The sequence below is a fragment of the Myotis yumanensis genome, unplaced genomic scaffold (assembly GCF_028538775.1).
Source record: "Myotis yumanensis isolate MYYU_CA2020_CCGP unplaced genomic scaffold, mMyoYum1.0.hap1 SCAF_9, whole genome shotgun sequence".
NCBI classification, from domain to species: Eukaryota; Metazoa; Chordata; class Mammalia; order Chiroptera; family Vespertilionidae; genus Myotis; species Myotis yumanensis.
Genome location: NW_027223760.1, coordinates 51,461,381 through 51,484,257, shown reverse-complemented (window position 1 = coordinate 51,484,257; position 22,877 = coordinate 51,461,381). Strand labels below are relative to the sequence as shown.

Here is a 22,877-nt window from a genome sequence, read left to right as displayed (position 1 = left end):
AAATTGCAATTAGAAAGAAACAATAATAAACATAACCTAATATAGTGTCTGACCCATGAAAGGTACTCAATAAATGTCTTGCTTGAATGAATGGTCACAGAGAAAACAAACAACACAATGTGGGATATTTATGTACATATATATGAAGAACTATAGAATAACTAACTTTACATAGAAGAGATAGAAGAACATGTTTTTACATTCAAGGGATTCAAAAGATGATAAAATAAATAATGTTCAAGTCATTGCTGCAAAGGTAGAGGAAAATCATTTAGATTAATGTATGAATGTTTTATTCTCCATTATTGATTTGAACTAATAGGAAATATGAAAATCCAAGAATAATTAGTTTTAATGTATAGAGGAAGGAGGAAATTTTAATTAAATTTTGCAAACAATAAATCTCATTTAAGTGTGAATTAATCATAAAAATGCTAGTATAAGTTGAAAAAAATGAAGAGCATTGAAAAAAATTAAAAATAAAAAGACAAAATTAATTTATAAAGACAGAGCATACCAACACAATAAATACCAATAATGCAATAGTAGAGAAACGCAACAGGAAGTCAGGAAGGAATTAGTTTCACAGTAATAGATTTACAGAAAGAGAAAATGTCTAAAACAACCATTAGGAAATTTTCTGGAGTAATGTGGGTTAACATCTGCAAGTGACATTCATTTTATAGAAAACACACACACCATCATATGGCCTATGCATAAGAAAGGTTTATCTAGAGTTGGCATTTGCTTTTTGTTGAATTCCTTATGGAGAGCTAAATCTAAATAAAGAATTTCAACTTATGATTTTTAAATTGTGTTTACAGTAACTAGTATATGGAAGATGAAAGGTCAAAGAAAAAAATAACATTTAAAAAATTACGTATCTCTCCATCAAAGTGCTTCATGTTGTTCCAAGTCTTTTCAAACAATCTATAAGATGACACAGCATCAACAAAGATCAAAGAATGTTATTATCTTCCTTACTAAATCCCTTTTCTTTTTGATAATGGAGAGAAAACTAAACATCATAAAGCTCTTCCTTTGAAAGAGGAACTCTTAACTTTGAAAATTGGGGAGGGGGGGGTGGTCATTTTTATGAGGCAAATAATTCAAACTTTTTAAAGGGACATTAATTTGTCCATGGCACCATGAGCATAATTTGCTAGTTTACCTCTGCAGCAAATGTCATATGTTGTTAGTGGCCTGAAATAGTTAATACTTTCCTCTTCCCTGGCAGGTGCCTACTTTCCTGACATACTTAATCTTGTCTTCACAACGGAAACTCAAAATTGCGTGGAGAGGAACAAAGTGACACCTTATCTTCACCCACAAGTGTGACGCGAAACACGATGACGATTGTGCCAGACAGCAAGGACTCATTTCATATTTGAATTCTAACATCACTTACACATGCTTTGAAGTAACCAGTCCTTCAAACATTCAAGGTTAAAGTGCTGCTGATTAACTGCAGAGCTGGTATTAAAGTAAAATGCAGGCTTTCTTTTGGTTCTGTTTTATTTTTTATAATCTTGGGCTAAACATCTGACCAGAACTGTACCAAATCACACCAGTTGCAGAGCTAGGCTGTCTCTGCATTTATTGGATAGTGAGAGGAATGAGGGTCTGTGGTTGTGTTTTCCCAGCCTCTGACTTTCACAGTCTTCTGGGTTATCAATGAATATTTAATAAACAAGTGGCTGAGGGGAGGGAGGGACAGAAGGATGGATGGAAGAAAGGAAGGAAGAACAACATAATTTTTATTATCTCAAAAATCACTGGGCAAAACAAGCCAACCAAAGGTTATATGAATTTTCTGGGGCACAGGAGGCCAGCAGTCCCCCACATGAAAAGTAAGTGGACTTCCATCTATATTTTCTTGAGGCCTAAAATTTCTCATATATAATGAAGACTTTTCACACACACACATACACACACACACACACACACACACACACATACACACACACTCTCTCACACATTCATACCTTTTCTCCCTGATATCCAAAGGAAATACTCATAGCACATGATCCAACCAATCCTCACATAACTTCAATGGGAGACAACCGGTCATTTCCAGCCACCGCACACAGAAGTGAGATACTGGTCTTCAAGTCCAGGACCTCTGGTTTATTATGATCCTCTTCAGTTCTGTCACAATCCCATCTCAATATTCTACAGCCTTTGGACTACATGATGAATTCAACCATTCCTTAGGTAATAGTATATTTCCTTGGAAGAAAGAGAAAAGAAAAAAAATTAATTGTTATACCTCTCCTTTAAAAAGGAAACGAGAATAAATAGTACGCTCAGCAAGGAAATATTGGTGCAAGCTACAGCCCTCTGTTCTGCAGGCATTCACAAGACTGCTGCTGACATATATGATAGATTCCTTCTCTGTTCCAACTTCTCCTGGCTTTCAGCCAACACCACAGCTTGCCAAGGATCTTTGCCCTGATTGCACAAAGAATTCAACAAGTCCAGGTGATAGTCTCAACTATCAATTTAATAAAGACTCCATTTTTTTTAACCCCCAGGCGTTTTCCAGTGAGAACTAAATTCTTTAGGCTAAAAGACTTAAATAAATTTAAAGAGTTAAAGCAAAACTCCTGAAAGTGAAAGAGTGATGTAATTATAAGAGATGCCTTCATCCCTAGGCCCTAGGTTGCATTCCATTCCAGCTGTGAAGCAATATTAAATGTGTGGGTCACTGTTTCCGCTCATGTTCTACAACATAGCACTCTGATATCACAAGGTGCTAGCTACATCTTAAGATAGTGTTGTGGTTAAGTTTCCAATTGGTCATTCCAATGGAGCCTAGCTTATCAAGATGACTGGATATTTTATAAAGTACGGCCAGGCAGTTAGTAGCCTATTGGGTTGCAATGCAGTGAGTTCATTGATCGGAAGCCGTGTATGGAATCCTGCGATGCTTTAGAGGCATGTAAGCAGAGAAAGCAAATCCAAATCCACAAAATTATTCCAAGGATGATTAGCTGCTGCTCCTCCAGGAGGAAGGGGCATTCCCAACTCAAAATAACTGATCTGCTACAGCCCTAGAAGGACATTGCTGATCACTGTTGCTTATCAGTCTTGAGGAAAGAAAATGTATGCTGTTGAGTCCAAGCATCGCCGCCATTCTGATCCTCATAGTTGTTATGTCCATGAACCAACAGACTAGCTGGAGAAGGAAAATGACTGACTCCCCAAGAAGAAATCATTTGTTCCCTAGTTACTGAAACCTCTTCTGCAATGATGGCCTCTTAGTGTGCATTCACATAAACACTGACATTCTCACAGTCCGGGCCCATTCTGAAATGTCCATCCACGCTTCCCTAAAACAATCTTGTCATCAATTCTCCAGTCTTGATCCTTTCAGGTCCCTCACCATCTAGTCAGGCCAGGATTAAAAATTATCTAGTATGTACTCACTCAGCCTTAAGCATCTCTAAAATATTGCCACTGTCCCAACCAAGCTCCGTGCCCCAGTATATACACCATTGCCCAAGTCACTCTGGCCCTTCCCTCAGAGATCTCTCTGACCTCCCCACAATCCAGTGATGAAAGGGTTAAAGTCTGGCACAACAGGAGGTTTTCAGCCCCAGTTTCAGTGCTAGATTCCAATTGCCTTAACTCAATTACAGATTTGAATAGCACCTCTGTGCCAAATAATTAGCTCAAGAGTTGCCATAGATCCTGACCTCAAGCAAAGTAGACCATAAAATGTTTCCTTCCAGACAAAGTGGACAATAAAATTTCTGCTCAAAATTTAACACTGTGAGCATTTTCCTTCTCATTTGTCCGTTCAGGATCACCCTGAAAAGCAGTAGGATTTCCTCTCATCTGCCTGGTGCCAGTACAGCATGTAAAGCCATCTGTACAGCAGCTTGAAGTTACTCTATCCCTGACCCATGCACCATGGGATACTCCCTGTGAAGCATAAGAAAGTAATACAGTGGGGCCTTGACTTACGAGTGTCCCGACTAACGAGTTTTTCAAGATATGAGCCGTCTCTTGGCCGATTTTTTGCTTTGAGTTGTGAGCCAAAATTCGGGTTACGAGCCAGCTTCAGATACCCCACCACTAGTTGGCACAGCGAACGTCACAGTGAACGCCACAACACCAGCCCAGCATCACGTGTCTCACTCATTCACTTTTTGATTTGACATACAAGTAATTTGAGTTACGAGCTTCGTCACAGAACAAATTAAACTCGTAAGTCAAGGCCCCGCTGTATAGGAGTGCAAGTACTGCTCATTCAATTCACCTGTGTCTTCAGGCTTCTCATAGGCTCAGCCTCCATAGATTCCTCTTTCTTCTCAATCCACTGGATATGGATCACAGTTGCAAATGCCTGGGTTCATGGCTGAAGTTAAGACAACACCATTTCATGTTAGGCGTCAAAGTAATATGGCCATCTTATGCCAGATGGTTGATGATTCAGTTTCTATGTGAGCCTAGCCACAAAGCCAGGAGTCATTTCTCAAAATGAAGGGTCATCTGCTTAAAGGGGCCTTTGCATTCTCCCCAACACAAAGGGTTTCCTCCACGATGGTCTTGCTGGGGTTTGTCACAGGCTCCATATCGTCCTCAGATAGGTCACAGATGATTCCAGCAGCACTGGATCCACAACTCACAAGGGCCAGGGCTCACCTTGCACCAGGCCAGCTGCAGAGCCCCCTCTCTCTTTGGGCTCCACTCCAAACTGGCAGCTTTTGGGTGGTCGCCCAGAAAAAGTCAGCATAGGACAACCCAAAAGAGGCAACACTATGTCTAAAATCCAAAGAGACCCCAACTCTGTGCCTGGTAAATTCCCTTTTAAAACTTCATGGATGAATGTTTCATTACTTAATGGAAACGATAAAATCAATATTTTTCACTTCAAAGTACTAAGATTTCAAAGCGCTGCTCTATTATATTCATCAAATTTGGTGATTATTTTTCTCCCACTTCATTTCATTCCTTCCTGCATTCCTTATTTAAACCTCATCTACTTACAAACGGGATTGAAAGTGCCTTGCCATGTGTCATTATTGATTTTTCCTAATAAAATGGTAGCAAGAAGTTGCAGAGTAAGATAGAATCTTATAATATTCAAATAAGTTCATCACTTAGTTACATTTACTTTCTATATTATGAATCTATATGTAGAAATCTTCCCACTTAAAAAACTATTTAAAGACAGTTCAAATGCTCTTAGAATCTTTAGCTCTTATTGAGACAAGCAGAATAAATACTGCCTCAATATAAGACTTTTTGAAGTGATTTTAACACAAATTGATTCTGAGTGCACCCAAAAAGTGCTTCACTTCTACAAGTATTTATTGATTATCTACTGTGTAGGATCTATGTGAGGCTCTAGAGAAATAAGGCCCAATCAATAAGCCATTAGAGTTTACAGTCTAGTAGGGAATATAAATAAGTAGATAGAAAATTACAATATAGCTTGATATGTTCTAAGACAGGACTAACAAGAGGGTGCTGTCATATTAGGGACCAGGGAAAACTTTCCAAAGGAAGTGATATCTAAGCTGAAGACTAAAGGGAGAAAAAGGTTGAAGCCACACAGACCAAGATGCTCAGCTAGTACATGAAGGAAAGAGTGTGTGCTCTGGGCAGGGCAAAAGTGACGTGCAATGAACCATAAATCACAGAGAGCATAGCGTGTCTGGGCACTGAAGGCAGTTCACTAATGCTGGCTCTTAGAATTGGGGTGGTGGTGGTGATGTTTGTAGCAGGAGAATCATGGAAATATGTATGTGGTAGATACAGATCCTTGCCTGTGTTACAGTAGGCTCTCCTTTCTCTGCTAACAGAACCTCCGAAAATTGGCACAGATCCATTTATTTAAGGACAGCTAGGAAATGAATCAAGATAATTTTACTTTAATAAGCCATCAGAGATTTGGCCAATCAGATCTAAGGAGAAGTCAGCTGAAGCTTCCCTTGGAGGCTAAAATCAGGCCCTCCCAAGGAAAAAGCAGTTGCTCCCTTCTTCCCTGACTGGGATGCTCACAGAGGCCTTAAAAACTGTCTGGACCGAGCTGCTACAGCCATCTTGTCATCGAGGAAAAGACCCAAAGAATTGAAAAGAGCTGATGAAGGCATTATCCTGTAGTTGAGCTAATAAACTATCCCTAGAACTATCTTTGTCTTTGTCTAAACTTCTTGGTTTATGAAGATATTATGAGATTATGAAGAGATTAAAGATATTATGAGAAGAATATCTTTATTATTTAAGTCTGTCAGTTTCTGCCTATGTATTAATTGGGTTGTTCATTCTCTGATTGTTGAGTTTTAAGGTTTATTTGTATATTTTAAATGTTTTGTATATTTTACCAGATGTTTTTTGAAAACATCTTCTCCTAGTCTGTGGCTGATCTTGACAGTGTCTTTTGCAGAACAGAAAAATTTATTTTTAATAACGTTCCATTATCCTTTATTTTCATAGGCTGTGCCTTTGGTGCAGTATCAAAAGAATCATCACCAAACCCAAGATTACCTAAATTTTCTCCTATGTTATCTTCCAAGTTTTATAGTTTTGTGTTTTACACTTAGGTCTATAATCCATTTTGAGTCAATTTTTATGAAAGTTGTAAGGTCTATGTCTAGATATATTTGGGGGCATGTGGAGGTCCAGTTGTTCTAGCACCATTTGTTGGAAAATCTATCCTTTCTCTATTAAATTACCTTTATTTTTTAAAAATATGTTGTTATTGATTTTAGAGAGAGTTAAGGAGAGGAAGAGAGAAAGAAACATCGATAAGAGAGAAACATCAATAAGCTGCCTCCTGCATGCCCCCTACTGGGGATAGAGTTTGAGGAACTTCCAGACCATTTTCCTTCTTTTCCATTCCCATCAGCAATGCATAAAGGTTCCTACTTCACATCCTCACCTGGATTTACCGTTAAGCAATATTACTTTGCTAAGGATGGTGGAAAGGAAGAATAGGGTTACACCCTGATAACTTAGTGGAGATCATACAAGTTCTGGATTGCCTACTTCTCAATTACTCTCCCCAATCCATTTTTAATTTTTTAAATTTATTATCATTTTAAATCATTTTTAATGTGCAATAAAATAAACCTTTAACTCATTTAATCCACTACTATTCTGGGTCTCTGTTAATGGCAACCAGACAAAATTCCTCATTCATGGGGTTCTCTTAGCATATCTTGAACCTGGGAAGCCATCAAAAACAAACAACACAAAACAGCCACCACTGAATTGAAATGTAAGGATTTTTTCTGTGGAGAAGTTTCTTTGTCATCCTGTTCCACTCTGGAAAATGTACGTTATTTTCTTCTTAACTTCATATCCTATCACTCAATAGCCATTCTCTTCTTAGACATTGTTTCAGCTCTGCTTGGCATCTTGCGGGTGCTCTATGCCAATGAGACAACTTGATACCCAGAAACAAATGGAAGTGTTCTAAGTGGAGCAATGTTGTAAATGGGAAGGAAAGCACTCATTGTGGCTTATGTAGAACAAGCATGAACTTACTACTATTTTCTTCCTCAAATATTGTCCTACATTTTAGGACAGCGTTAATAACGATGAAAAGTCATGTAAAACTTTATCTTAAACTCTCTGGGAGCCTAAGGAATTTCAGTGCGATGTTGACCAGGTAGTGCTATATCCCGTATCTGTTCACCTTTAGACATGGTTTTGGAAGCCACTTTGAGCTTCCTTGGCAGGTTAGACTCACAGCTCAGGTTTTCGCCTTGATCTTTGGAAAAGTAAAAGGAAACCTGAGTCATTAGTTATATAAATCAGTTTTTTAGCCCACTTCCCCTAATGCCTGTGTTCCAAGTAGCTGTATTTTGTGGGGATACTGTGAACACACGCACAACCTGCCATTCTACTGGACCTCTTGTAACAAATGTAAATACCACAAAGCCAGTCTTTGATAGAGTTTCTAATACTTTTCCCTGTAACTAGTAAATCAGCACTGGTGGAGAGGAGAACATTATGGAGTCAGGAAATCTTATGATCTATTTCTCTCTCAATATCTTAATTAACTGATTAATATATTCAGCCAACATTTGTTGAGCACCTACTATGTTTAAAAAAATTCATTTGGTTAAAAAACTATAATCTCTTTTTTTCTTTTTAAAGATTTTAAAATTGATTTTGAGAGAGAGAGAGGAAATGAAAGGGAGAGAGAGCGAAATATCAATGTGAGAGAAACATCGATCAGTTGCCTACTGCACGCCCCCTATAAGGGATGGAACCCGAAACCCAGGCTTGTGCCCTGACCTGAATCAAACAGGCAACCTTTTTGGTGCGCAGGACCATGCCCAACCAACTGAGCCACACTGCTGGGGCCTAATCTCTATTTTTCAAACTCCTAATAGGTGTTACACATAAGTTAATGGCTCTTGGAATAAAATATTTTAAAATAAAATATCTTAATAATCTTTCTTTTGCAAGGAAGCCGTTTTTCTCTCATTTTAAGAAAATCATTTATACATGCAGAAAGACCATCTGAGTACATTTTGCTTTTAACCCCCCCCCCCCCTTTTCCTTCTTACAAAAAGGAAAATCATTTAGCTTGTGTTGTTAACAGGTCAGTTTGAATGCTTCCTATAAAAACCAAATATAGGAGCAATGTTTTTCTCTCCCCAAACTTCTCCTGACTCTCAGAGTTTCAACAATTTGCTATTTTGTAGGCCATATTATTTGTTTATTCATAAACATTTATTAAAGACTTGATGTTTGCTCAGCTAAATATTTTGTGCCACACTGAGACAGGCTTAAACCTATCTACATAGCAATATATCCAAAGAATAAAGTCAACTTTAAAGGTTACATACATTTCAGGACCTGTACTATCTTGCCTTTCTACTAAAATGACAGCATCTTCTCCTATACATTTTCACTGTCCATTTTGGCCAGCCACCTTTCTCTCTTGAGATGAAGCTAATTCTCTTAGTACAGACAACCCTGGAGTCAAACTCCTATTCAATCTCCTATTCGCTGAGGGTCTTTATGGCACTCTGGGCAGTCAGTGTTTTCATTTGTGAAACAGGAATAATAACTTTACCTACAGTAGTGGGTCGCTCTAAGGACTAAATGTAAAGTACACAGCATGTGCCTGGCATGAACAGCCTATGCGTGTTAGAAGGATTTCAGATTTGTTTGCATCTTTATTCAGTAACCATCTGTCATTCCATCCAGTTAAATTGCTTAAATCGATGACTATTCAATAAACTTTTTAACACATATATAACATAACCAGGAATTGAGTCAAAGCACACTGAGATTGCTTTTCAGCATTGATAATTTTGGGAAGTACCTATTCCAGCACTTTTTCGTCAGGTGATCCCTGCAGGGTACTCAAACACAGAGTTTGGTTCTTTCCTGATGACAAAGGATAAGAGAGGATGAAATTACTATCAGCATCAATAACAAGTTTAAGAGCTATGTGGCTAAATGGGAATGGAAACATTATATACATATGCATACACACAGTTTTTTTCACACAGCCTTTTTCCTTTAAGCCCAAACTTGGTTCACAGGTACAGGCCTCTGTAACTTTTCTTGGCATTGAAATCCTGAAATCTCCTGCCCCCCCTAAAGGCACAGACGTCTATAGTGGAAGCAAGTAGCAAGCCCTACACTGGACACAGTGGGAACCCTTCGCCCAGGCTCCCACCTGTCGCCCAGGTCATTGTGACGCAAATGCTATGGACACGTGGAACACCTGCGGGAGAGCAAGGGCGGGGTCACCCTGGGCCGCAGAAACCCGCGGGGGACACCCCAGGAGATGGTGGGCGAGGTCAGACCCCAGGGAGAAGAGAGAGGGACACTCACTCCCCAGATCCCGGACCCGCCCCAAACTAGGTGAGGCCAGGGGCCCCTCCCTCATCCAGATCCCGGGGTCCTGCGGGGGCGGGAGGTTGCCCACCGGGACTCTCAGAAGGGGAGAGTTTGGGAGAGGGGGCGGTGGCGGTGCCCCATCCCGGCGCCCGCTCCCCCCGGCCGCTGCGCTGCGCTGCGCTGCGCTGAGCTGCACTGAGCTGCGCTGCGGCGCTCCGGCTCCGCGGGCTGCCATTCCGGCTGGCGGCCGCCACCGCAGGAAGGGCCGGTTCCTGCGCTCCCCCGCCCCCTTCCCTCGCCTGCCGCTGACGCTGACGTCGGATGAGGGAGCTGGAGGGACGCTCAGTGCTCGGCCGGGAGGCTCCTGGGGGCCAGGGCTCCGAGGTACCTGCCCTCCGGGGCCGGGGTTGGGGCGCGCCGGGCGGGCTGCGGGCTGCAGCGGGGCGGTCGGGGGCGCCCGCCGGGGACGGCCAGTCCTGCCCTGCGTGGGCGGCGGGTGACGGGCGAGTCGCCTGCTCCTGCCGCGGATCCCCGTGCGGGAACCGCTAAAGCGCCCTCCCCGCCCCCGCCGGCTCCCTGGGGCCTGGGGAGACCTGGCGGATGCGCGCCCGGGGAGCGCGCGTCAGCCCCCGGGGAGCGGAGGGACGCGTTGCGGGCTCCCGCCCCATCTCTCGCCCCAGCTCAGGCACCCCCCCCCCCCCCACGCCGCCAACCCCATCCCATCCCACCCCACCCCACCCCACCCCACCCACTCCGCGCCTCGCCTCCCAGCGGCGGCGGCCCCAGGATCTCAAGGTCCTTGCATCCGGGGCGGACTTGTGGACGAGTTCACCTGCCGCGGCGCCTGGTGTGCCTTTTCCCTTCACCCCAGGACCCATCTTTGGCGGAGGTGGCAGGGAGCAGATGGGCACCGCTTTATCACCGCTGGTGCCGGGAGGTCTGAGCCTGGTGCCCTGCCAACGAGGTGGTCACCAGCCTCGGACCCGCCTGGAACCAGACACCCTAAGCCAGCCAGGTCCCTGCCAGCCCCGGCGCGCCCGTTTCCTTCGGGTGCTGCTGACTCCTCCTTTCCTGACCCCGGGCTATGGCAGCTCCCGCTTCCTCTTGCGGCGAACACATCCTGTTATTAAGCCGGCCCTAGCCCAGGACGACTCCCCGTGAACCGTTCGCACCTTTTACTTGGAGTGCTCCCTAGGCCCCTCGGCGTTTCTCTGGGGTCTTAAAAGTACTGCGCCCTTTCGCAGGTGGAATGTATTCACTGCCCGGCTGGGGAGAGTCCCCGTTTAGAAAGAGAATCGGGCTGTTTGGATGGCATAACAAATCAGTATGAGAAAGGCGCGGGGTGGCAGCCTTAGTCACTGAGATCTGGTAACTTCATAGAAATGATCAGGGCCTGGAAAACAGCCGCAGCTGATCTGAGAACGGCATTGGTGTAGGAAGGAAGGCACAGAAGGCATTAGCCATTAAGGCCCTGTATATTATGACTCATTGCAAACGTGTTCGTGTCCAAACATTTCAGTGAAGTCTGTCAGAAAAATCTCAAATTGGTTTTCGTTGACTTTCAGTTTAGATTTTCTGAGATCTGAGCTGTTCCCGGGGGGTTGGGAGGTGAAATAGGAAATGCTTATTGGCCTGAAATTAATGCTCCAGACTCATTTTCTTACCTTCTATTGAAAATACACACACATTCTAAACATACTTTCAAACCAGTTTCTCTTTAGGGTTCAGTTTTTATTTTTGAAACATCAAGTATAGTATATACCATAGAGGCAAAATCAGTTTATAATCCTTAATAGTTCAGATGCCACTGGTTTTTAGACCATCATATACATATATACTTAATTGCAAGAGATGTGGCTTTCTAAATGGATCTTTTTTTTGCATTATATAGTTAAATATTTGTATTATTTACAGTAAAGTTAAAAGATCTTTAGAAAATGACAGTTAAGCTATTGAGTACAAATTATAACAGTGAAGAAACCTGAGGTTAATAAAACTGTGGATACTTCACCCGCATTAAATGCTAAAGACACTGCATGGCAAATGCCTGGGCAATTGACTTCATCGCTGTCTTTCCCCCATTTGGTTCACTTGAGTATCTAGCTGACTGCTTTCTCTGAGCATCTTTCTCTTTCTCTGAGCGTTTCTCTCTCCACGTCAACTGTGTGAAAAATACAGAAAATTTTGTTTCCCTCAAGAAAACTTTTTGACTAAACAGTACATTTTTTTCAGGTATAGGCAGTTTTATCAGAAGCAGGGAGGTGTGGCCACTGTGCAATGACATGGCAGCGACAGCCTGTGTTGATATGAACTTTAAGGTTACAGAAACCTCATACAGGAGAAGGTGGGGACATTAGTAGGCCCAGGTGGATCAGAGAGAATTTTTGTTCTTTACTAGTTGAGCTTCACAGCTAGAAGCCTTTAGATCAGTGCACTGGTCACTAATGCACTTTTTACTCCATCTGCATTGTCAGATTTATGGGAACCATGGACAAGTTTGCTGTCTGCATGTTTTTGTTCATTAGATATCAGAGGTTACCAATTAATTAGACTTATTCCCATCCCCACTCCCGTCTAGAATCTGCCTCAACGGAGCTTTAAATGCAGACTGCTACAGGGTAAACTTTCCCCCCAATTCCTCCCAACCTCAAGCGGTCACATTTTATACCACAATCGTATCTAGCATCATGAAGGATGTGCAGAGGGCACACAGGCTTTGGATCCTAATGGAGCAGGATTGGTACCCCAACCATAAAAATAACTAGCCATGTGACCCTGAGCAAGTTACTTAAGCTCTACATCATTTCCCTATCTAGAGAGCAAGAATATCCACCTTGTGGTGTTGTGGTGGGGAGTAGAGATAATATATGTTGACCTTTAACAAATAGCCAGGTATTTCTCTAGCTCTTTATCTAACATAGTGCTCTAAAGTGGGCCAAGGCCCTCTTTTTTTGAGAAAGCTGCGTAGTCAGCCCCCTTTTATGTAAGTAGGTATTATAATCCCTTTCTATATGATAAAAAATTAAGACACCCTGCATGAAATGCCCTGGATCATACATATGGTAGAAGCACCTTGAACCTCGTGAATCCTAGTTGACCATGCTTTCACTACTCAGGCATCGAAGTATATGCACTCTTTGTGTGTGTATAAGTAATTGTAAATATTAATGACTCCCTCTAGGACAGAAATGACTATACAGAATAGGGCATTTAATACACGCCTTTAACACAAAACCTTCCTTCTAGGCGACTATAGACAAGTTACTTAGGATAACTGATTTTGAGATTCACTCAGAAAATGAGGATTATGTCTACTCAGCACTGTTGTAAGGATAAGCATAGTGTGCACGAAGCAGACATCGCAATGTCTGAGAAGTGTTAGCTCCTCAACTAATGGTAACTATGTGTCCCAGTGTAAACCTAGTGAGAGAATGAGTTCATGGAAAGCTGAGAAAATGACATTGCTCCGGATGAGAACTCTCTCCTGCTAAGTCAGATGACATTGTTCACCAGATCTTTGGCCAAATCAGAGGAGTAGGGTCACCACTCAGTTTTCAGCAAGCATTTGTTGTGTCTATGCCATGTGCCATGCACTGGATTGGTACTGTGAATCTCAAGACAAGACCCAGACCCTACCCTGCTCCAGAGGATCCTAGAGCCTAGTAAGGGAGAGATAGAGAATGCAGCTGATAGTTACATTTCAACAAAAACAGAGAGGGGAAAGCCCATGCCAGAGGCACCCCTCCCAGGTTGGGGAGAGAGCAGAGAAAACCTGAGAAGGTTCATGGAAGAGGGAACCCTTGAGCTGATCTTTAAAGGACCAATAGGAATTTGGCAGGTGAAAAGGGTTGGGAATGGAGAAAAAGACTTCCCAACACAGTAAGCAGGGATACAAAGGGAGAGAACACAGGTGGGAGAATACTGGCAAATAGTCCTCATGTCTGGAGTCCAGTGTGCGTGTGTAAATCTTATTAGCTGAGTGACCTTGGGCAAGTTCAAATCATCTATGATTCGAGAGGATTAAATGTATTAATCAGGGTAAGCAAAAGATTGATTTCATTTATGTGCTGAATAGTCCTGGTGGTGGTAGAGTTCTTAATGGGAAATAGAGGACTGATGTTGTCGTTAGAATTACAGAAATTAAAGAGGCCAATTTTAGAATGCATTCGACAGAAAATACGTAAAATTAAGAGAAAATGATTGAAAAAGACAACTGAATGCAGCACAATACTGTGGGTTGGGAGACACGAGGTATATGTGTTCAGTGATGGCCCACTGATTATATAGCTAATGGTATATTGCTAACCCCAAGAGTGTAGACTGCATGTGGAAACGTTCTCTCATGCTAGGTGGAGAGAGCATTTGTACAAGGAGTGACTGAAGTATTGCGGCTACTTTCCCAGAGCGAGCATTAAAAAGCTCTTCCATTTCTTACTACCATCCCTCACACCCACTTCTCTGTGCCCAGAGTAGGGCATGGACACCAGTGTAGGAAACCTGAAGGAACTTAGGGGAAATCCAGCCTTCTCTGTGTGTTTCTGGGGCGTGCATCCTTAGCCAGAGACCAAGGAGCTCATTGTGGTAAATGGCCCCCCCTCTCCTTATTGGTTGGAACCCTGATAGCCACCAGGGGTCCATCAGCAGGGTTTACTGTTCACCAGCACCCTGGTGGTAATGGATTTGGGGCTAACACAGGGCCTGAGCCTGTGATTAGGAGAGGTTGTTTGTATAGAAACAGAGTCCATTATCCATCTCTTTCCTCCAGGAGTAGGAAGGAGTGGTTAAAAAAAGGAGCGCAGGTGCCAAAAGCAGATCTGAATTTGCTAGTTGTTGACATTGGGCGAACTACTTCACCTTTCTAAGCTTTTCTTTTCCTTTTTAAAAAAAGTTTACTTTTCAATTCAGTCTACATTCAATATTATTTTGTATTAATTTCAGGTATAGCGCACAGTAGTTAGGCGATCATATACTTTGAAAAGTGTTCCCCTGATGTTTCAAGCACCTACCTGGGACTGTATATGGTTATTACAAGATTATTGACTATTTACTATGGTGTGCTTTACATCCCCATAACTGTTTGTGACCACCAATTTGTAGTTCTTAATCCCTTCACATTTTTACCCTTTTTTCCCCCTCAATTGCAAAAAGGGGTGGTATCCCCTTCGTGGTGGCGGTGTGAGGATGAGCTAATGGGGTTAAGTGCTTCACACATATGAAGTGCTCTGTAAATGGTAGTGCATAATTATTGCCTTCATCCATCACATATTTACTAAGGCTTGCTGTTTCAGGTACTTTGCTTGGTGGACCAGTTAGGGTCCCTGCCTTCATGGACCTTACAGCCTAGTGCAGGAGATGCAGATGTAATTAGCTCATTGCAGGAGAGTAATGGGAGTGCAGGGCACCACCAGCATGGAGTAGTTAATTCTCAGTGATGAAGACAGGGTAGCAGGGCGGATGTTGGGTTGGGGAAGGCTTCATGGAGGAGGCGACATTCGATGAGAGTCTAGCCATAAGGTATAAATTGGCCGACTGGATAAATGGGGTGAGGGTATTTCAGGTGGAAGGAAACTTTGCAAGTGGCATAGTGTATTCAGGAAAGTTCCAGCATTCTGAAATGACCAGAGGAATAGTTCTGTGTATGGGATATAGTGAAATTTTTTGGAAAGTGGGCCAGAAGGTGAAGGGGCTTGGGTTTTTGCTAAGAAGTTTAGAATTTTCTCTGGTAGGAGGGTGATATAATTTGACTTGCAAATTATAATAGTTCAGACTGTGGTATAAAAGATGGGAATGGGCAGATACAGGGATAGTGTGGCCTCTGAAGGCCTAGACTTAAGTCCTGGATGTGAATATAGAAAGGAAAAGATGTAAGTGACAGCTTTTTAAGAGGTAGAAAGGAGAGATCTTGGAGACTGGCTACAAAAGATGACAGAGAAGTCAAGTTTTCAACTTGAGCCACTCACTGGATTTCATGCTGGTAATTAACATAGGGACCACAGGAAGAAGATCACTTTGGGGGTAGAACTAGAGGGAGATAGGTTTAGTTTTAGATGTGCTGAATTTGAAGTATCTGTGGGCTATCCAGGTGAAGATTGCCATAAGAAGATGGAAAAACACTTCTCCAGAGCATGAGACCCACCTTCCCATGTCCCTGTTGTAATCTCTGGAGAGGTGTTTAATCTGGAAATCATTGGCAGACAGCTGTTGGTTGAAGCCACGGAACAAATCATCTAGACTAGAGAGAGCAAGACAAGTGTAATGGAAGATAACCAAGACTGGGACCTTATCAATTTCTGATACTTGAGATGTGAGTATAGAGGAAGAGGAACTAATGAAGAAAATAGAAAATATAGCAAAAGTAGAGATTGTATTTCCTGAGAAATCAAGGAGGGGGGGTTAGTCGAAGGTCAAGTGAAATGAGCACCTGAGTTGGGGAGAAACTCTCTCTGGTGTGGCGGGCTTATAACTGCAGAGTAAAGGAAGAAGATGGTAACTGGAGGAAGTAAGAGGTGGAAGAATATGAGTTGAGGGCAGAAAGAGGTTGATTAACTTTAAAGAGAAGGGATAATAGATGGACTAAGGTGGGAAGGGGCAAGGGGGTGAGATCCATCCCTTCAGGAGGGAAAGAAGTGAACAGCAGCGGTTATAGTCATGGTGCTAGAAAGTTCCAAAGAAGTGAGTAGTGGTACACGAGGAGTGGAAGCTGTGGGAGAAGGTGCTGGTGCAATGCCCAGTGCCAGAATTCCCTGCAGCGAGTGAGGAGGGGGCCTGGTCATCACCTCCCTGGGGAGTTATCTTCCACCTGCTGCTCCCTGAAGGCCAGGGGTTGAGTGTCCTTGCAGCTAATGCTCATTCCTCATTGTTGCCATAGGCAGCATGGGCATCATTGTGAAATGAGTAAACTTTGCATTGGTGCCAAACCACTCCCCCTTCCTGCTTCCTGCTTCTCTCTGCACTCCTGACCTGGAGCTCTGCGCCTTTTAGATCCTCCCTACTTATTCTCCCTGCCTCGCCAGGTGTATGCCCGATGGATGGCCCTGTCTTTCCTGATCCCCATAAAATAACCATCTTCTGCTTATTCACTCCAGGCATTGCTGCTATTTAATCCTATAAGGTTCTTGCCTAAGAAAGCAGAGAGAACCTGGAAAAGGGATCTTTTATGAGTTCTCACATAACACCAACTGATGACCTAGTATAGATAGGCAAGGTGGCTCTCTCAGTTGGGGTGCACGAAAACACAGTGCTTTCTCTGCCGGCTGCTTTCCTTTGCTGTTGACTGTTATTTTAAGGTCCTCTTTTTGCTCTCCCTCCCCTGTCTGGGCTGCCCTCATCCCTTGCTCTTAAGTCAGCCAAAGCCCAAACATAATTTAGTGACCACAACTTTACCAAGGCAAGTCCTTGAATCCATACCATTTGCAGAGCAAGGAGCCCTGGTGGTTGGTTTGCAGGACCTGTGTACAGCACAGACATTTGATAAAGCACATATTGGTGTCTGTGTTCTTCTGTAGTTTAATACTGATGAAAAAGGCGTCCTATGTGCCTGGGGAAATTTTCTTCAGTCTTGGGTCTCAATTCCCTCCTCTATGAAAACAGGAGATTAGACTAAATGATCTATAAATCCTCTCCAAGCTTTGAGTGATCCTGCAGAGGCATAAAAATTATTTGATCATTTCTTTAAGATGCTTTATTATGAATTTAACTTTAAAGAAAAAAGAACCTTGTAAAAAATCAAGAAAAGGAAAAAGAACCTTGTAAACAAGTGCCTCTATAATTATTCTGATTGCTGACATTATGCTAATGTGTAATTTCATGGATTTGTGGTCACTGTATTCACAATTTTCCCCCACCATGTCTGTAATATCGTTAACCATTTATTTTTACATATTTGCGTATAAAATACATGTAATATAATTTACATATGTATTTTGTATTTGTAGGTATATGTATATATTTTTATTTAATTTATTGGGGTGACATTGGTGAATAAAATTATATTGGTTTCAATTCTATAATACATCATTTCTGTATATTGGATTGTGTGTTCACTACCATAAGTCAAGACTCCTTCTACCACCATTTACCCCTCAACTACCTCCTCCACACCTCTTTCCCATACTGTTGTCTGTCTTTGAGTTTTTTGTTTTAGTTTGTGTGCTTAATCTCTTCCTCTTTTTCACCAAACCCCCAAAGCCCTGCCCCTCTAACAGCTGCCAATCTGTTCTCTATATCTATGAGTCTGTTTCTATTTTGTTTATTAATTTATTTTGTTAATTAGATTCCACATAAAGTGAAATCATATGATACTTGTCTTTCTCTGACTGACTTATTTCACTTAGCATAGTTACTCTCCATGTCCATCCATGCTGTTCCAAAAGGTTAGATTTCCTTTGTGTAAATGTACCACAACTTTTTATCCACTTTTCCACTGATGGGCACTTGGGCTGCTTCCAAATTTGGTTATTGTAAATAATGCAATGAACATGGTATGCATACATTCTTTTGAATTAGTGTTTAGGGTTTCTTTAGATATATTCCCAGAAGTAGAATCACTGGGTCATAAAGCAGTTCTATTTTTAAATTTTTGAGGTACCTCCATATTGCTTTCCACAGTAGCTACACTAATTTGCATTCCTACCAGCAGTGCATGAGGGTTCCCTTTTCTCCACATCCTCAGAGCTTGTTGTTTATTGATATTATTGATGATAGCCATTCTGACTGGTGTGATGTGATATCTCATTGTGGTTTTAATTTGGATATCTCTGATGATTAGTGATATTGTGCATCTTTTTTAAATGTCTATTGACCGTCTGTATGTCCTCTTTAGAGAAGTGTCTATTCAGGACCTTTGCCCATTTTTTAATTGGATTGTTTGCTTTTTTGGTGTTGAGTTTTATAAATTCTCTATAAATTTTGGATATTAACCCCTTATCAGATGTATCATTTATGAATATGTTCTCTCATTCAGTGGGTTCCCTTTTCATTTTGTTGATGGTTTCCTTTGCTGTGCAAAAAAATTTTAGTTTGATGTAGTCCCATTTGTTTATTTTTTTCCTTTGTTTCTCTTGCCTGAGGAGATATCAGAAAAAATATTTCTATGAGATATGTCTGAGATTTAACTGCCTATGTTTTCTTATAGGATTTTGAGTGTAATATTTAAGTCTTTAATCCATTTTTACTTTATTCTTGCGCAAGGTGTAAGACAGTGGTCTAGTTTCTTTTTTTTTTTTTTTTGCACGTATCTATCTAATTTTCCCAGCACCATTTATTGAATAGACTATCTTTACTCTATTGTATGTTCTTTAAGTTGTTTGAGACCTTTATCTGAGTAAGATATTTCTTGATTTGTCAACTTTTGAGGTTAAGCTTTTAGAGAAAAAGCCACCGTAAGTCCTAGAGATTAAAATCCATATGCTAGATTCTGATGGACTTTTGAAAGTTATGTAAGCCAACCTCAATAAAATTAAAAGCTAATATAATTTACACAGCAAGGTTTCTAAGGTTTTTCTTAAATAATCTTTTCTTTAGCAAAAAATAGCCTATTTGTTCTTTTTGTATTTCCAGTCTTCTAATCCATTTAATGTTATTTGTTCTTGTAAATGTCTTGGAGATTTCTTGTTTTCACACGCCGGCTTCCTTGATATTGTTGCCAAGATTTTTGTTGTACCACAAATTGACACTTGAACACCCTTTGCAAGCAGGGCTTTAAATATGAGAAAGAAGGGCAAGCAAAATGTAGACTATGCCCCTTGGGAGCCATCTGAGTTGTATGTGGTTTATTTTGTTTTTAATTTGTTTGTGGGGACATAATATTTTTAACTAATTTTAATGTTAAGGAGGAAAACCTTTTAGAGGCTATCTTTGGCTATTTTTTTTTTAGTTTCTTAGAAGATGAGATGTTATGTTTGATATTTTCCTTTGAGAAACATCCCTTAGAATAGAGGCAGAGACTCCTGTAAACTTGATCTTTAACCTGGTCTTGGTTGCCTTTGCTCCATTTTTGGAATCCCAATCTCCTCATCTTTAGAAAAAGATGTGTTCATCATCTCTAAACTTTCTCTTATATATGCATGTCTCTAAAAGTAATTAAAAAATAGCATTGTGGCTTTTGTGACTGAGGGCATTCTAGATGTCAGCCAGCCCCCTCTATTATGTTATAGATAAGCAAAGGCCAGATGGGTGGAGTGCCTTGGAGGAGGCAGAAGTTTGTGGCATGGCCATGGGTTTACTGGCTTTCATTTTACATTGAGCAGCATATAGGGAGACGAGTTACATTGGTATTAAAAATATTTACTTTGGGGATGTGATTTTAATAGATTTAGGGCATCATTAAGCTGAATTAATGCCAATATAATACCTGAGCTATTTCAAAATGGAAATGAAATGATCCTTTAAAATTCAGATTTTAACAGTGACTTACATGTGTAGGGTCTAAATAAAAACTCATCCATCTTTTAGCTGCCTTGAATAAGGTTAGAATTCTGTTTTCTTCTTGTAAGATTTTCTGACTCATAGAATTAAAGTATGACTCACAAAATTAAAGCATGATCACACTTCACTTTTGCTTGTGAATTTATGAAATGTCAAAAATTAACTGTAGAAGACAAAACTTAATGAGAAACAGAATCCCTTTAAAGTTATATGGAATATTCAAGTAATCATAGCCTTAACAAAATCTGAAGGGAAAGGCTATGTGATATCTGAGAGATGGGAAAAACATAAAAGCTAGTTAAAATTACATAACTTTAATTCTTAGCTTTTGAAAGGATGGAAGATAATTTAACTTCCCATCTTCCATAGGGATCTCTTTTTTTCAACTGTGTGAACACAATCTGATGAATCAATATTTAAAAAAAAAAATAAGTATAGCTAATTATACCTGGAGGGTTGTTTCTACTGAAACTATTTTAACATTTATACTTGAACACACTTATGGGAAATTTAAAAAAACTCATTGTTGACATAAGGGAAAGTGACTAGATATAAATTTCTGGAGGAAAAAAAGATGAAAAGAAACATTCAAACATTATTTTAAAACTCGGTAGCTAGAACCACTGACAGATATTTTCTCTGTTCATTGGGCAAGCCATCAGCAGCCTGTATGGAAGCTCTGCTCTGAAGCTGGCTGGTTTTGTTCTCTCAGACCCCTTGTGATCTCTCCTGATCACAGGTCCCCATTCTGAAAAGGAAGGGGCTTCATTTGATTGTGTCTCAATTTCCTCTAGGCTCTAAATTATGTGACTTGCAAAATTCCGAGGTTGCACCAGAGAAATAAACCCAATGACAAAACAAAATACTGAAAACTGGCAACATTTCTAAATGAAGTTAACCTCTGAGATAACAAGAATATGGAACTAGCAGAAAATTATTTAAGTTAGTATTGTGCAATTGGAAGCTAAGTCTAGGAGACATGCCACAGGTTTCCAACATGTGTTATGGATAGTCGAAGATGAACTCTCTAGACAGTGCATAGAAGGTGTTCACTATATGTGAAATAAACAGCATTGAGTGTCTACCCCTCCAGTGGCTACAGACTATATCTAAATGCTGCAAGTGACAACACAGATTGGCCCCTGTGTCTCCCCAGTCACATCATCTTTCTTAAAGTTATGGGAATGCACATCTGCTTGTGGTTGGTTGTATGCCTACACCATGAAATTTTACTGTGGAAGAATTTGTTCATTGCTTTCCCTCTGCCTGGAGTAATACCACCCACCAACACTAGTGCGCGCACACGTGCTCTTAACCTTCACATGGCCAGCCACTGCTGATTCTTAGAAACTCAGCCCCAAAGCCATGTAGGAAGTCAGCTCTGTGCTTTTCTCTCTCGGTTCCTCTAACCCTGAGCGCCTCCCTCGTCATGGCACCCATTGCATATTAGGTAACACTTGGCATTCCCTGACTTCAGATTCTTTCTTTCGATTATACACAAATGGCCCCAAAAGTTAGTGGCATGTGGTGATGTGTAATTTTACTGAGGATTAATTTTAAACAATTTTTCTGTATTTCATCAAATATATATATATATATATATATATATATATATATATATATGATTGCTCATAGGATCTTTTACCATTTTATGTTCCACAAAGAAAAAAAAATGATGGCCAAACAGTTGACTAGATATCAATTGTAGGACACATCCCAGTTTCAGGGATGTTGAAATGTGAACAGATTGGCATCTTATTCAGTGACGTGTGGTGCTGTGAAGCTGGTGTTCGGGAATGAGTAATTTTACTATGAGATTATTCAAATGTACCACTTCATACCAATAATACTGTAAGACTCTGTTCTGTTCTGTTAAAAAGTATGTTTTCTGTGGGGGGTGGGGGGAAATAGCCACTTCCCAAAGAAAGCTCGAGGCTAGTGTGCACAACAGAACTGAAGAGCTCTAAGACGCTGACAATTTTTAGTTAGAAAATAGCAATTTTGAATAAATCGGAGAGGAAAATGACAAATTTGGCAGAGGCTCAGATCTGCAATTCAAGAGACTCCACCTTATGTTCAGTACAGATACAAGAAAAAGGGATTCTGGACTCAGTTCAGCTAGTACTCCAGCTAACAGAAAAACTGCTCACTGATGGAAGAGAAACTCTACTGCTAATGTTGGAAAGGCAATTCATTTAAACATGAAACTACACAAGAAACAGGACACAGGAAGTGTGGTTTCAGAAATATTGAAATTTTTCTGTGGGTTGAGAGTAGTGATATGGTGAAATGTAGCTACTGATCTTACCTTTACTGTAAGGGTTGGCTGAAGAATTTTAGATTCTTTGCATAACCCGAAAATAATCAGAGGCGCCATTAGCTAACTCCATAAGTGAGCCAGAACAAATGTTCAGTGCTGCTGAAGGCAGCCTATATGGAATGAAAATACTTTCCCATGTTCTGTCTCCGAGGAAGAAACTTCAGTATCAGAGTTTAAGGCAGCCAAGGACAGACTAACTTCTCTTTTTTTGTGGCAATGCAGCAAACTTTTGAAAAGCAGGCTTGCTTTAGCATTCTGTGAACCTAGCAGACTTGGAAAAATATTTTGGGGGTATTTAGAAAAAACTTTTGCT

At 41.0% G+C, this 22,877-nt stretch overlaps 1 protein-coding gene and 1 long non-coding RNA gene across 8 annotated transcripts in view; one reads left to right on the top strand and one right to left on the bottom strand.

Annotated features, from left to right (window-relative positions):
* Positions 1-424: 424 nt before the first annotated feature.
* On the bottom strand, positions 425-10,786 carry LOC139016376 (uncharacterized). The gene is made up of 4 exons (XR_011472663.1): positions 10,652-10,786; positions 9,296-9,360; positions 4,265-4,363; positions 425-2,229 (listed from the first exon to the last, which is right to left on the bottom strand). It is a non-coding gene; the product is annotated as an uncharacterized lncRNA (long non-coding RNA).
* Positions 9,734-22,877, top strand: part of ICA1 (islet cell autoantigen 1) — a 110,838-nt gene continuing 97,694 nt past the window's right edge. For 2 of the 7 annotated variants that reach the window (XM_070424343.1, XM_070424342.1), the window contains exon 1: positions 10,092-10,203. The gene's annotated coding sequence lies outside the window, so the exon portion shown is untranslated. Of the gene's footprint in view, positions 9,844-10,091; positions 10,204-22,877 lie in introns of those variants that run through there. The other 5 variants (XM_070424344.1, XM_070424339.1, XM_070424338.1 and 2 more) reach the window with 5 other exon arrangements.